The sequence below is a fragment of the Anabrus simplex genome, chromosome 6, assembly GCF_040414725.1.
Source record: "Anabrus simplex isolate iqAnaSimp1 chromosome 6, ASM4041472v1, whole genome shotgun sequence".
Lineage (NCBI taxonomy): Eukaryota > Metazoa > Arthropoda > Insecta > Orthoptera > Tettigoniidae > Anabrus > Anabrus simplex.
In genome coordinates this window covers 126890704-126903290 of record NC_090270.1, presented here as the reverse complement: position 1 = coordinate 126903290, position 12587 = coordinate 126890704, and the positions used below count along the sequence as shown (strand labels likewise).

At 41.4% G+C, this 12587-nt stretch overlaps 1 protein-coding gene across 12 annotated transcripts in view; it reads left to right on the top strand.

Annotated features, from left to right (window-relative positions):
* LOC136876182 (coiled-coil domain-containing protein AGAP005037) overlaps window positions 1–12587 on the top strand; it is a 1087707-nt gene that overhangs the window by 853858 nt on the left and 221262 nt on the right. The window lies entirely within an intron of this gene.

Here is a 12587-nt window from a genome sequence, read left to right as displayed (position 1 = left end):
ACAAAAGAGTAGCGTTACAAAAATGTTGCAAAGTTTGGGCTGGGAAGACTTGGGATAAAGGAGACGAGCTGCTCGACTAAGTGGTATGTTCCGAGCTGGCAGTGGAGAGTTGGCGTGGAATGACATCAGTAGACGAATATGTTTGAGTGAAGTCTTTAAAAGTAGGAAAGATCATAATATGAAGATACAGCTGGAATTCAAGAGGACAAATTTGGGCTAATATTCGTTTATAGGAGGGGGATTTAGGGATTGGAATAACTTACCAAGAAATTTCCGATTTCTTTGCGATCATTTAAGAAAAGGCTAGGTAAACAACAGATAGAGATTCTGCCACCTGGGCTACTGCCCTAAATGCAGATCAAGATTGATTGATTGATTGATTGATTGATTGATTGATTGATTGATTGATTGATTGATTGATTGATTGATTGATTGATTGATCGCCGAACACTCTTGCGAACAGGTTTTACCATTCCGCTAACATTGTTACTTGCTGTTACCAAAAGTCGATCGTTAAACAGGATAGTCTTCTCACCCCACTTTAGCCGTGCTAGGTACATCTTGTGACCTTGGAAGGGATTTCACCGACGCGTTTTCATGCAAGGAATTTTGGACCTTCGCGTCGTGCTTTGCAGGAGCATTGACAATCGCACTTTTAATCAGAACAGTCATACTTTTCGACCTGTTTGATTATAGGACTGCCGGGCTGAGTGGCTCAGATGGTTGAGCCGATGCTGTTCTGACCCAAATTTGCCAGGTTTGATCTTAGCTTAGTCCGGTGGTATTTGAAGGTGCTCAGATACGTCAGCCTCATGTCGGTAGATTCTCTGGCACTTAAACGAACTCCTGCGGGACAAAATTCCGGCACCTCGACGTCTCCGGAAACCTTGAAAAGTAGTTAGTGAAACGTAAGAGCAATAACATTATTATTATTATTATTATTATTATTAGTATTATTAGTATTATTATTATTATTATTATTATTATTATTATTATGGGACTGAAAAGACTTCACCCCAGCCCATTAAGTTCTTTCAAAACTAGAATTTATCGGGCGAGTTGGCCATGGGGTCAGGGGCGCGCAGCTGTGAGCTCGCATCCGGGAGATAGTGGGTTCGAACCCCACTGTCGGCAGCCCTGAATATGGTTTTCCGTGGTGTCCCATTTTCACACCAAGTAAATTCTGGGGCTGTACCTTAATTAAGGCCACGGCAGCTTCCTTCCCATTCCTAGGTCTTTCCTCTCCCATCGTCGCCATAAGACCTATCTGTGTCGGTGCGACGTAAAGCAAAATAGTAAAACTAGAATTTGACCACTAAAGTTGAAACAATTGCTGGACGAAAAAGAGTACACCAGCGCGGATAAGATGTAGGCTATACAACAGTCCTCTGACATAGTTTCAAGTGAGATAAATTTCCTAACATTAGAAGTATGATGTAGGACCTCAGTTAGAAAGTACCCTGAGTACTTCTCAGTAGTTCCATTGTAAAAGTGCATAATTATATGAATTTTCAAATTAATGATTGTGGAAGTCGAACTTGACATTTGAGTAACCAAACTGTGAGGTACTTTTTATTTCTTTTTTTACAATTTGTTTTACGTTGCACCGACACAGACAAGTCTTATGGCCACGATGGGACAGGAAAGGGCTAGGAGTGGTAAGGAAGCGACCGCGGCCTTAATTAAGGTACAGCCCCAGCATTTACCTGGTGTGAAAATGAGAAACCACGGAAAACCATTTTCAGAGCTGCAGACGGTGGGGTTTGAACCCATTATCTCCCGAATGCAAGCTGATAGCTACGTGACGCAAACCGCGGATCCACTTGCTCTGAAATACTCCCTGGACCTGGAATTGTTAATATTTCTATTTGAATTCTTCACTCGCCAATTCAATATTTTTTCATTACTTCGTGGTATCTTATAACAGCATATTTGTTTCCTTTCTTTATCACTTAATAGGTTAATCCACATTGTGGAATACGGAAATTGTCTCCGATGCGTTTGGCCACTGAATACAATCAACATGTAATCGACTAGAAAGTGTTCCATCGTGTGGCACTGTTGTTCTTTTGTTCTAGCTATCGTAGCGCTGTAATGCCGAACTCCAGCTCTCGTGAGTGGCCTATAGTACCAGTCGCACAATGTAGACCCAGATAAAAAGACCATTACGAACCAATTACCCCGTATTACCCCTTATTATAAAGAAAAGTACGAGCTGGAAATAAATAGAGATAATCAGACAGGTGATCGGTGTTCGCAGTTCTATAACATCAAAATTCACTAACATCTATCATTATTTCGGGATCTGACCGCGATAAAGAACATTTTCATGACTGCCCTTAAAGAATGCATTGTCACCATGCGGAATCATCTTTACGTTCCGTAGATTTTCGTATAAATTCTAATGTCTTCTTTTCTCGATCTTCTAGTGATTTTACGCCTACATATTTTTGTAAGTTTTGTCTCGCAAGGCAACTTGGGAATAGAGGAAGCTTTACAGTTTATTTATTTATTTATTTATTTATTTATTTATTTATTTATTTATTTATTTATTTATTTATTTATTTATTTATTTATTCGTAATCCGTTTACCCTCCTGGTTTGGTTTTCCACTCGGACTCAGCGAGGGATCCCACCTTTACAGCCTCAAAGGCAGTGTCCTGGAGCGTGAGACTTTGGGTCAAGGGGGTACAACGGGGGGGGGGGGGAGGAGGACCAGTAGGACCTGCCTCGCCTAGGCGGCCTCACGTGCTAAGCTGAACAGGGGCCTTGTGTGGGATGGGAAGATTGGAAGGGATAGTCAAGGAGAAGGGAAGGAAGCGGACGTGGCCTTACGTTAGATACCATCCCAGCATTTGCCTGGAGGAGAAGTGAGGAACCACGGAAAACCACTTCCAGGATGGTTGAGGTGGGAATTGACCCCCCTCTACTCAGTTGACCTCCCGAGGCTGAGTTGACCCCGTTCCAGCCCTCGTACCACTTTTCAAATTTTGTGGCACAGCCGGGAATCGAACCGGGGCCTCGAGGAGGGGGTGGAAGCTAATCATGGTAACCACTACACCAAAGAGGCGGACCATGTATTTATTTATTTATTTATTTATTTATTTATTTATTTATTTATTTATTTATTTATTTATTTATTTATTTATTTATTTATTTATTCTATGTAATATCATGCATTCGATTACTTTTTGTCGTCACTTCGATATACGTTTCGATTTTGACGTGTTTATAGTGTGCGTTCGACGTATTTTAAGGAACATAGTGTTAACATTCTGCGGCTAGTTATTTTGTTTTGCTTTTTGTGTTAGCTTGTACCGGAAACGCTGTAGAAGCCAGGAGCGAAGATTGACGGCGAAGTAACACAGTAGCAGGAACTATATTATGAGAATGTGTTTGTTTCCCAGCACGAGATCCTGTATCACGCGAATAAAAGCGGCGGAAAAAGGAAGCGTTTCTCTCCAGCTGAGGCGAGATCAGATTAGGGGATAATTCACGTCCCCGCTCCGCACCCATTTGTCTACAATAGGGAACTTGTTCGAGGACTTCTCTATCGCCATGACTTGGCATGCAAAAATTTAGTCTTGACTCTCAACAAAGTACTTCTGCAACACAAATACTGACGATTATGGAAAAAATGTCACTGTGTTTCCGCAAAATCACATTCGTTGTAAAATCGCACCAAGTCACTCTTCACGATAAGCTCTACTTCTCTAGTAAAGCATAAGTACTAGAATGCTTAATACGATCCAACAGTACCATTGCATTTTTAACAATTCTCTCGTATTACAGCCTGAGAACCGGCTAATTTTTCTTGATCTGACGGTTGTTTTGAAAATAATGTGCGGTAATAAGACATATGGTCCGCCTCTGTGGTGTAGTCGTTAGTGTGATTAGCTACCACCTCCGGAAGTCCGGGTTCGATTCCCGGCTCAGCCACGAAATTTGAAAAGTGGTAAGAGGACTGGAACGGGGTTCACTCAGCCTCGGGAGGTCAACTGAGTAGAGGGGGGTTCGCTTCCCACCTCAACCATCCTCGAAGTGATTTTCCGTAGTTTCCCACTTCTCCTCCAGGCAAATGCCGGGATGGTACCTAACTTAAGGCCACGGCCGCTTCCTTCCCCGTCCAGTGCCCATCCCTTCCAATCTTCCAATCCGCCACAAGACCCCTGTTTAGCATAGCAGGTGTGGCCTCCTGGGCGAGGCACTGGTCCTCCTCCCCAGTTGTATCTTCCCGACCCAAATTCTCACGCTCCAGGGCACAGCCCTTGAGGCGGTAGAGGTGGGATCCCTCGCTGAGTCCGAGGAGGGTAAATGGATTACGAAACAAAGGATAAGGTATATGACTATTCTTTGAAGCACTACCCGGCGTGTATTTTTTTTTTTTTTAAATTTATTTGGCATTTGGTCCGTAAGACCATGCTGCCAGTTCTGTACATTTAGAAAACAGGAAAGTCAAAGAGCAACATCTTTACAACATGGAACCGTTCATGGCATTATGACTAATTGGTGATGGAAAGCCACGGTACAGGAACTTTGGTTGGATGAGAACAGTTTAACTACAGACTACAGAACAAACGTATCACAATGTTAAATTAGCTTCACTTAAAAATTTGGCTATTGCTTGATATATACGGATGTCATAGCTGCTGAACAACGACGAAACGGAAGTCGGAAGTGGAACTTACAGTTGTATAAGCGTTTGATATAAGTTGGTCACTTGTGGTTTGTATCTAGTGCATCCTAAAATTGTATGGTTGAGGTCTGCTTCTTGATTGGGGTCAGAGGGACAATTTGGGGAGTCTATGACTTTGAGTCTGAACAGATGACTGGGGTAAGATGCATGTCCAAGTCGCATTCTGATAATTGATGTCATATGGCGGCGAGTTAGAGATAGTAGACTGAACCATGGTTTCTGTGGGATGTGTCTCTGGATAGCGGCGTAATGCGTGCCTTTGATGCGTTGAGTTGTTGCCCAGTAATTTGACCATTCTTTGTAAGCCTGTTTCTTGATGTGGCTTTGGAAGTCCGTGTATGGTAGGCGTAGTGCTTGGAACTGGCCTTCTGTAATGCTCTGCTTTGCCAGTTGGTCTACGGTTTCATTGTGTATAATTCCAGTGTGACCTTTGATCCACATAAGATGAACTTCTTTTCCGTTTTCCTTAGCTTGGTATATGCAACTTAGGATGTCCATGATGTATTTATTCGAACGCGTGTTCCTGCATGGTTGTTCTAGTTTTTGAAGTGCACTCTTGGAGTCCGTGAGAATTAATATACTGCTGAAGTGCTGGACGCCGTACGTGATGGCTGATTTAATGGCAAGTATTTCAGCTGTGAATATTGAAGCTTCGTGGGGAAGGGAGAACATTTTGCTAGTGTTGAATGCAGGGCAGTAGTACGCATATCCGACTCCTTCATTGGTCTTAGACCCATCTGTATATATTTGAGTATAATTGCCCCAATATGCATCGATAAAATTTGTTACTTTTTCGTTTATATTGGTATTGCAGATAATAAAATCTGGAAGATGAAATGTGGATGGTTGAAATACTGCAAGTTCATACCTCTGTCGAAATACTGGAAGCGCTGTATCTTGAAGAGTAAGGGGTATGATGTGCTGCAATTTCTTGATACTTTTGACCAGTAGAGGTGTCCGTAGTCTTCTGTTTGTTCCTCTGTCACACAGTGGAATGAGGCGGTGCAGTTTAGATGTTATAGGGTGGCTAGTAATAGACGAGCGTTGCAGAAGAAAGTTGTTGGCAAGCAGATCTCGTCTTATCTGAAGGGGCATTTCTTTAGCCTCTACCAGTAGTGCGTTAGTAGGACTTGAGTTCATGGCTCCCAGACATATTACCAGGCGTGTATAAACAAGCAATGTCGTTCATAGTGAGATTCTCATCAAGTAATGAAAATACTGTATACATAGTGTAACTTATTGTTCTGAAAAGGTATTAAAGGTGCGTCGTTTTATGAAGGTTTCTACTTCAAAACTATTCAAACGTGTGTATTTATTTGTAAAATAATCCTTCAGATTAAATAAAACAAAAAATAGGCATATTTTTCTCAAAACTTGTTCAAAGGTATGGATGTTCGGATAAAGTAGGTAGACAGCTATTTACATCGGGGAATATGCGAGATCGACTGGCACTCAAAGAGTTAAGAGTGATTGTTTCCTCCAAGGTTTTCTCTACTTATCGTAAGTAGATTCTGGGATGGCAGCCATAATTCCAGTTTAAAAATACCTACTGTATAATAATCTCAGATCTAAATGATTGCACTTAAATACCCTACCAGGAACACTTTTATATATTCTTCTCATACAAGTACAAAGGGGTATTGGTCAAGGCAGAAGGGAGGTGGAGGGAAGAAATCTACGAATAGGATAGTCATTGTCGATACCTGGGTTTATGCCTCAAGTCTCCCAAAAAGTTGCAGTAGCTTCCCAGCTCGCGTCCTCTACCACCTGAGCTGTACCATAGGGTGATGAGGATGGTTGCCCAGTTGTACTTCCTCTTAAAACAATGAACACCACCATCACCACCATAGGGTGACAAGAATAAAGATAGCATATCAAGTGATACAGAAAGTGAGCTTCAATACCGTGACATGTTGAACCCAAGACATATTCACCATTCTTCCATGTAGCCACATTTCCAGATTTTCCAGCCACTGAATTGTGGTTTGCTTTAGAGTCCGTGATTCAACCCTATAAAGCGATGCGGACCAAATGTAACATTTGCTGTCCAAGGGTGGAAGGTAAAGGCTTAATTTTCAGATCAGGGTCAAGGTTGTCTGTAATTCAACAACTAAAGCATTTGAATTCGCTACTTGTTTAAGCGGTTCATCGTTGAGCTTTAAAGATCCAGTTCAATTCTTTATCTTACTGAAGATTATTAATTTTGTTTTGTTGATGTTCATATTAAGGACCATCTCTTAGCCAGCTGCATTTAGTTTGTTAAGATGTTAATGTCTTCAACAAGAATCAGTGTCGTCTGGATATCTTATAGTACTTATTGGTTCCCCATTAATCTATTCCTACTTTCACATCTGCTAGTGTTCTCTCAAATATTACGCCTGAGTAGTCAGCACACAACCTTGCGTGACTCCTCGATGGATTTCTAGAGGATCTCTCCAAACGTCATCTATCTTCACCACAACCTTCTGTACCCAATAGAAGTTTTCATTAATTTATCGGTTCCAGTTTGATGCAATAACCTAATTAGCTCATAATGTTTGACGTGCTCAAATGCCCTTTCGTAATCTGTGAAACAAGCATACACATCTTTTTGTTGTTCCGAGCATCCTTGTAAAAGGACTGTTTAAAAAAACTTTTTTTTCAAAAATGCTAATCAAATATGTCTGAAGAGTTCCTATATCAATCTAATTTCAGTGGGCTTGCCTATATCGAAGAAAGTTGTTCGACCGCCTGACACTTGCTGCTCAGTAACAGCGAGCTCTCTTTATCTTACTTTCAAATTTCGGAACTCATAGTTAGACTTCATGTTATAATGAAGTAAACATCATCACGCTGTCATCAGAGTGAACTCACGACGCAACGTGTTCTTAATGGGCAAAATAACAGCATCTTGTGTTTTTCGGCTCGGGAAGAATGACCCGTCTTTAATCCAAGCTAATGATATGTTTTCCGTGCTGAAAGGCAAAATGTAATCAGTCGTAGATGCGATGAACTTTCCTGTCTGTCCCAGAAAGAGGAGGACGTGAAATTTCATCACGACAGTACGATTACTGTGCAGTCGTGCCACTTGTAAGAATAAGAAAATATTCCATTTGATATGAATTACTAGGGACAGAAAAATATTAGCTAAGCATGTATCTCAGAATAATCTGTAAATAGGTTCAGAAGTTCGATTGCTTGTCTGATGATACTCGTTTTTTCAAATGGAAAGTATAGCTCTTTTATGAGTTGACGAATTCTTTTCACCGGATATTTGAAAGTTTCTCCACCTGAAAGAAAAGGAGAAGAGAATGGAGGTGGGGGGGGGGGGTGTATTGATCCTAGAAAGCTGGTCGTAAAGGTTGGGTTGAGATAGATAGATAGATAGATAGATAGATAGATAGATAGATAGATAGATAGATAGATAGATAGATAGATAGATAGATGACTTTACTGGTGTACTTAAAGCACTGTCTTGCCCTCTATCAAATACAGTTAATAATCACATTGTAGTCATATATACATAATCCTGTTGTTCCAAATGTGTATACTGTAAGTAACGTGGTACTTTTTAACACAGGGTCCCCAACTGAGATAAGCTTATTTAAAAGGATTATGTAACTGAAAGATCTGCAAAACACATGGTATGTAGATGTTATATGGGCAGTAGTGCTACAATACTGAACCTGCATATTATAATCAAGCGAGTTAGCTACGCGGTTTGGGTGCTTGAATTCATTAGATAGTGGACTCTAACCCCACTTTCGGCAGCCCTGAATATGTTTTTCCATAGCTTCCCATTTTAACACCAGGCAAATGCTGGGATTGTACCTTAATTAAGGCCAACGACACTTCTTTCACAATCGTGTCGCATCATCGCCATAAGACCTTAAAGGTAATAATAACATCACAGGAAATCAATATTTTGCTTTCATTTTTAAAATTTGCATTATTATAATAAGAAGAAGAATACCTCCCCTGCGAACCATGCGGCCTTGCCGCGGTGTGGTGGCTTGTGCGCCCCAGTGAAGCCGATAACCGAGCCGTAGGTGCAACAATATCGAATGCGTATCCATCGAGAGACCAGACTAACGAATGATTCATCGAAAGTGCGGAAGCAGCCTTTCGGAAGTTGCAACGGCGGCAGTCTGGGTGATTGACTGATATGGCCTTGTAGTAATATTTAGCATGGCTTAGCTATGTTAATACTGCTACACGCGGGTGGGCTGAAATATTATCATCTCAGGTGTGTCTGTATATATATATATATATATATATATATATATATATATATATATATATATATATATATATTATTCTTTTAAGACACTTATTAATTGTATTCACTTCATTACGAGTTAAAGATAATTTCGATAATACACACATTTACTATTTGGGTAAATATTTTTTTCTTCATATTTTTTTTACCATTTTTTGCTTTTGTTAGGATTTTTAGGAATTTTTCGGTATTTATTAGGTCATCAAACTTCGGGTATTTATTAGGTCATCAAACTTCGGGCCATGCTTGTGAGTATAGCCCGAGAGAAATGTACGTTAAATGATTAGCGATAGGATTTATTTATTTATTTATTTATTTATTTATTTATTTATTTATTTTTTGCTAGGGGCTTTACGTCGCACCGACACAGATAGGTCTTATGGCGACGATGGGATAGGAAAGGCCTAGGAGTTGGAAGGAAGCGGCCGTGGCCTTAATTAAGGTACAGCCCCAGCATTTGCCTGGTGTGAAAATGGGAAACCACGGAAAACCATCTTCAGGGCTGCCGATAGTGGGATTCGAACCTACTATCTCCCGGATGCAAGCTCACAGCCGCGCGCCTCTACGCGCACGGCCAACTCGCGATAGGATTTATAAAACTGATAACAAATAGTAGCAAATGTTTTTTTTAATAACATTTACTAAACATTATTTCATATAGGAAACAGAGGATATCGCAGTGTCTTCTTAGGTGACTACATCACTAATTTCCAAATTAAAGAATGCACCGAACTCTTTTCTGTAAAGTTGTGAGCTTGCGTACGGTAGATTTTGGATTCGACCCCGCTGTCGGCAACCCTGAACATGGTTTTCCGTGCTTTCCCATCTTCACACCAGGCTGTACTTTAATTAAAGCCAGGGTCACTTTCTTCCCTCTCCTAGCCCTTTCCTATCCCATCGTCGCCGTTAGACCTATCTGTGTTGGTGCGACCTAAACTAGATTGTTCTTTTTTTCTTTTTCTGTATAGTAATTTAGGGATATCTCGACACGCTAAGCAAAAACCTGTAATTTTGATAATGCTTTATTTGCAAAATAGTTCAATTTTTACCTGGTGAATTTGTAGACACTTAGTGTATGTTTTCTATTATTTATGGCCAAAAATAAAACTTCATATCATTGTAAATTAGAAAATAAATAAACGATGCAAAAATGTCCACTTCTCCCGCACTTAGGGAGAACCTGACACTAGGTAGGACCTCGGAAGAGTTACACAGCTATTGTACACAGTGGGCACATATGAACTGTTCGTCGTTTCCATTTTCTACACACATCTCGTGGAACCATTTCCTGCATTCCCCACTACACTGGACCCATGCCTCATTTCGGTTGTCGTCATAGAAATAGCCATCACATACTGCGCAGTAATTCTCAGAGCAATTAAGACTGCTTGAGGAACTAGCTTCCCCACTACCAACACGCCGAGTTCTCGTTGTTTTGTTTAGATTTGAGGGATTCTGTTCATTTACGCGTTTCCTCTTCCTTAACTTTTGTCGGTAATCCTGAGAAGTCACCATGGCGGATTCTTGCACTCTTCTTCCTCTTCCTTTTCCAGATAGGAGTCTTAATATCGGAACAGGAGATAACTCCTGGACTGAGCAACTCGGAGGTGTAAATGCAGGTGAGGCTTCATGTTCCTGTGATAATGTAGGACTACTGGCCTTAGTTTCGACAGCAATATCTTCTCCAACATGTACGTGATTTGAACCATTTTCGTCTTGCACAAGGTCGAATTCAAAAATGTCTTCTTGGAGGATATCGGGATTGTACGGATAAATGACAGTGTCGAGATCTCCCACGCTTGTCATGTCGACATCTCCCCGAGTTACATTGGCAGGCAAGAGGTGGCAGCACTTACCACGCTGAATGATTGGCGATTTGGAAATGACATGGCCGCTTCTCCAAAACGTGCTTTGTGCGCCTAACCTCAAACATTGCCTTAAAAATATCGCATATCTACGTATTTCGTTCTACATCCTACACATTATCTTATAGTGCGTTACTTTTACATCATATATCACTTACATACTCACCTTCAACTATTCAGATGTCTTGTATTTATAGTGATAATCGTCTGCTACCAGGATCACCATGAGCACAACACCCTACGGCTCCAATACACGTAGTTACTAGTTCGACCTGTAGAGTACTGTGGTTACCAGGGGCGCTAAGCTTAAAAGTGTCGAGTTCTCCCTCATGTCGGGATCTCCCTAAGTTACCTTAATATAATCCAAGACTGTAACCCAATAAGCTCAGAGTCAAGACAGAAACGACAGGAAACACTGTGGATATTGTTAGATGTAACTATTGGCAGAGCTTCCTATCACAGGCCTATGGAACTGGAAAAAACTCTTCCATAGAAGCTTTTTTAAATTACGGTGGTGCCTTTTATTCATTTTCCTTGCACAGCACCGCTTCCAGATTTTCATTGAATGATTGATTGATAGAAATGGTATGAACTTCGAAATGAGGAGAGTTTCAACATCCTGGAGAAGGGAATGATTCAATTGATGGACCATTCCGCTCTTCTTCGTGTACAAAGCAGTTGAGTCTATATAGCTACGACCGAGCTCGATAGCTGCAGTCGCTTAAGTGCGGCCAGTGTCCAGTATTCGGGAGATAGTAGGTTCGAACCCCACTGTCGGCAGCCCTGAAAATGGTTTTCCGTGGTTTCCTATTTTCACACCAGGCAAATGCTGGGGCTGTACCTTAATTAAGGCCACGGCCGCTTCCTTCCAACTCCTAGGCCTTTCCTAATCCCCATCGTCGCCATAAGACCTATCTGTGTCGGTGCGACGTAAAGCCCGTAGCAAAAAAAATATATATATATAGCTACGGGTATCTTGTGGTAGTTGTGTGTGTGATATCAGAACGGGATTATGCATTAGAGGTCCAGAACTATCATGCAGGTCTACCCTCGAACTTGGAGTTTCACTAGTGAACTCGTGTCCTCGTATTCCTCGAGGTGGTTCACCTCTTTTCAGGCGCACTCCCAAGGAGTGGTGAGCTCTAAAACATCATAAGAGCCCTCCTGCCGTTCTTAAATCTCTGGCAGTACCGGGAATTGAACCCGGGACTTCCAAGACGACTGCCGTCACTACCAACTGCATGAAGACGGGCATGAGCGCCGACTCATTGTTTATTTCTATACAGGTAGTAGTATAGTTTCTACAGTATTTCACAGGAGCAGCCCGTGCGGTGGTGCCTTTGTGCCATGGAACCAACAAAGTAATCAAAAATATGAGGTTCTTTTTATCTCACAGTTTATATTAAATTTATATTTCAAGAAAATGTATACATATCTTACTCTGTCTTATTTGAACGAGCGCGCAAGCCGACATGCGTTCTGGCGGCGCTTGTGTCAGCGTGGAGTCAGATCTCATGGGCACCGCTTCCAAACATAAGACACTGTACAAAAGACTGTTTGGCTTGATTTTGTATGTATCCTTCAAGGCTGAGGAAGTGCCAGTGGCTGCTTAACGCAACACTTCAATTTCATCCACTAGAGTGCAGCATGTAACAAGCACAAGCTGGCCAGACCAGCACTAGTCGAAACTGCTTTATATTTCAACCACTAGAGTACAACATATGACAAGCACATAGCACAATGTAGACAACACCCAGCGTTACCGACC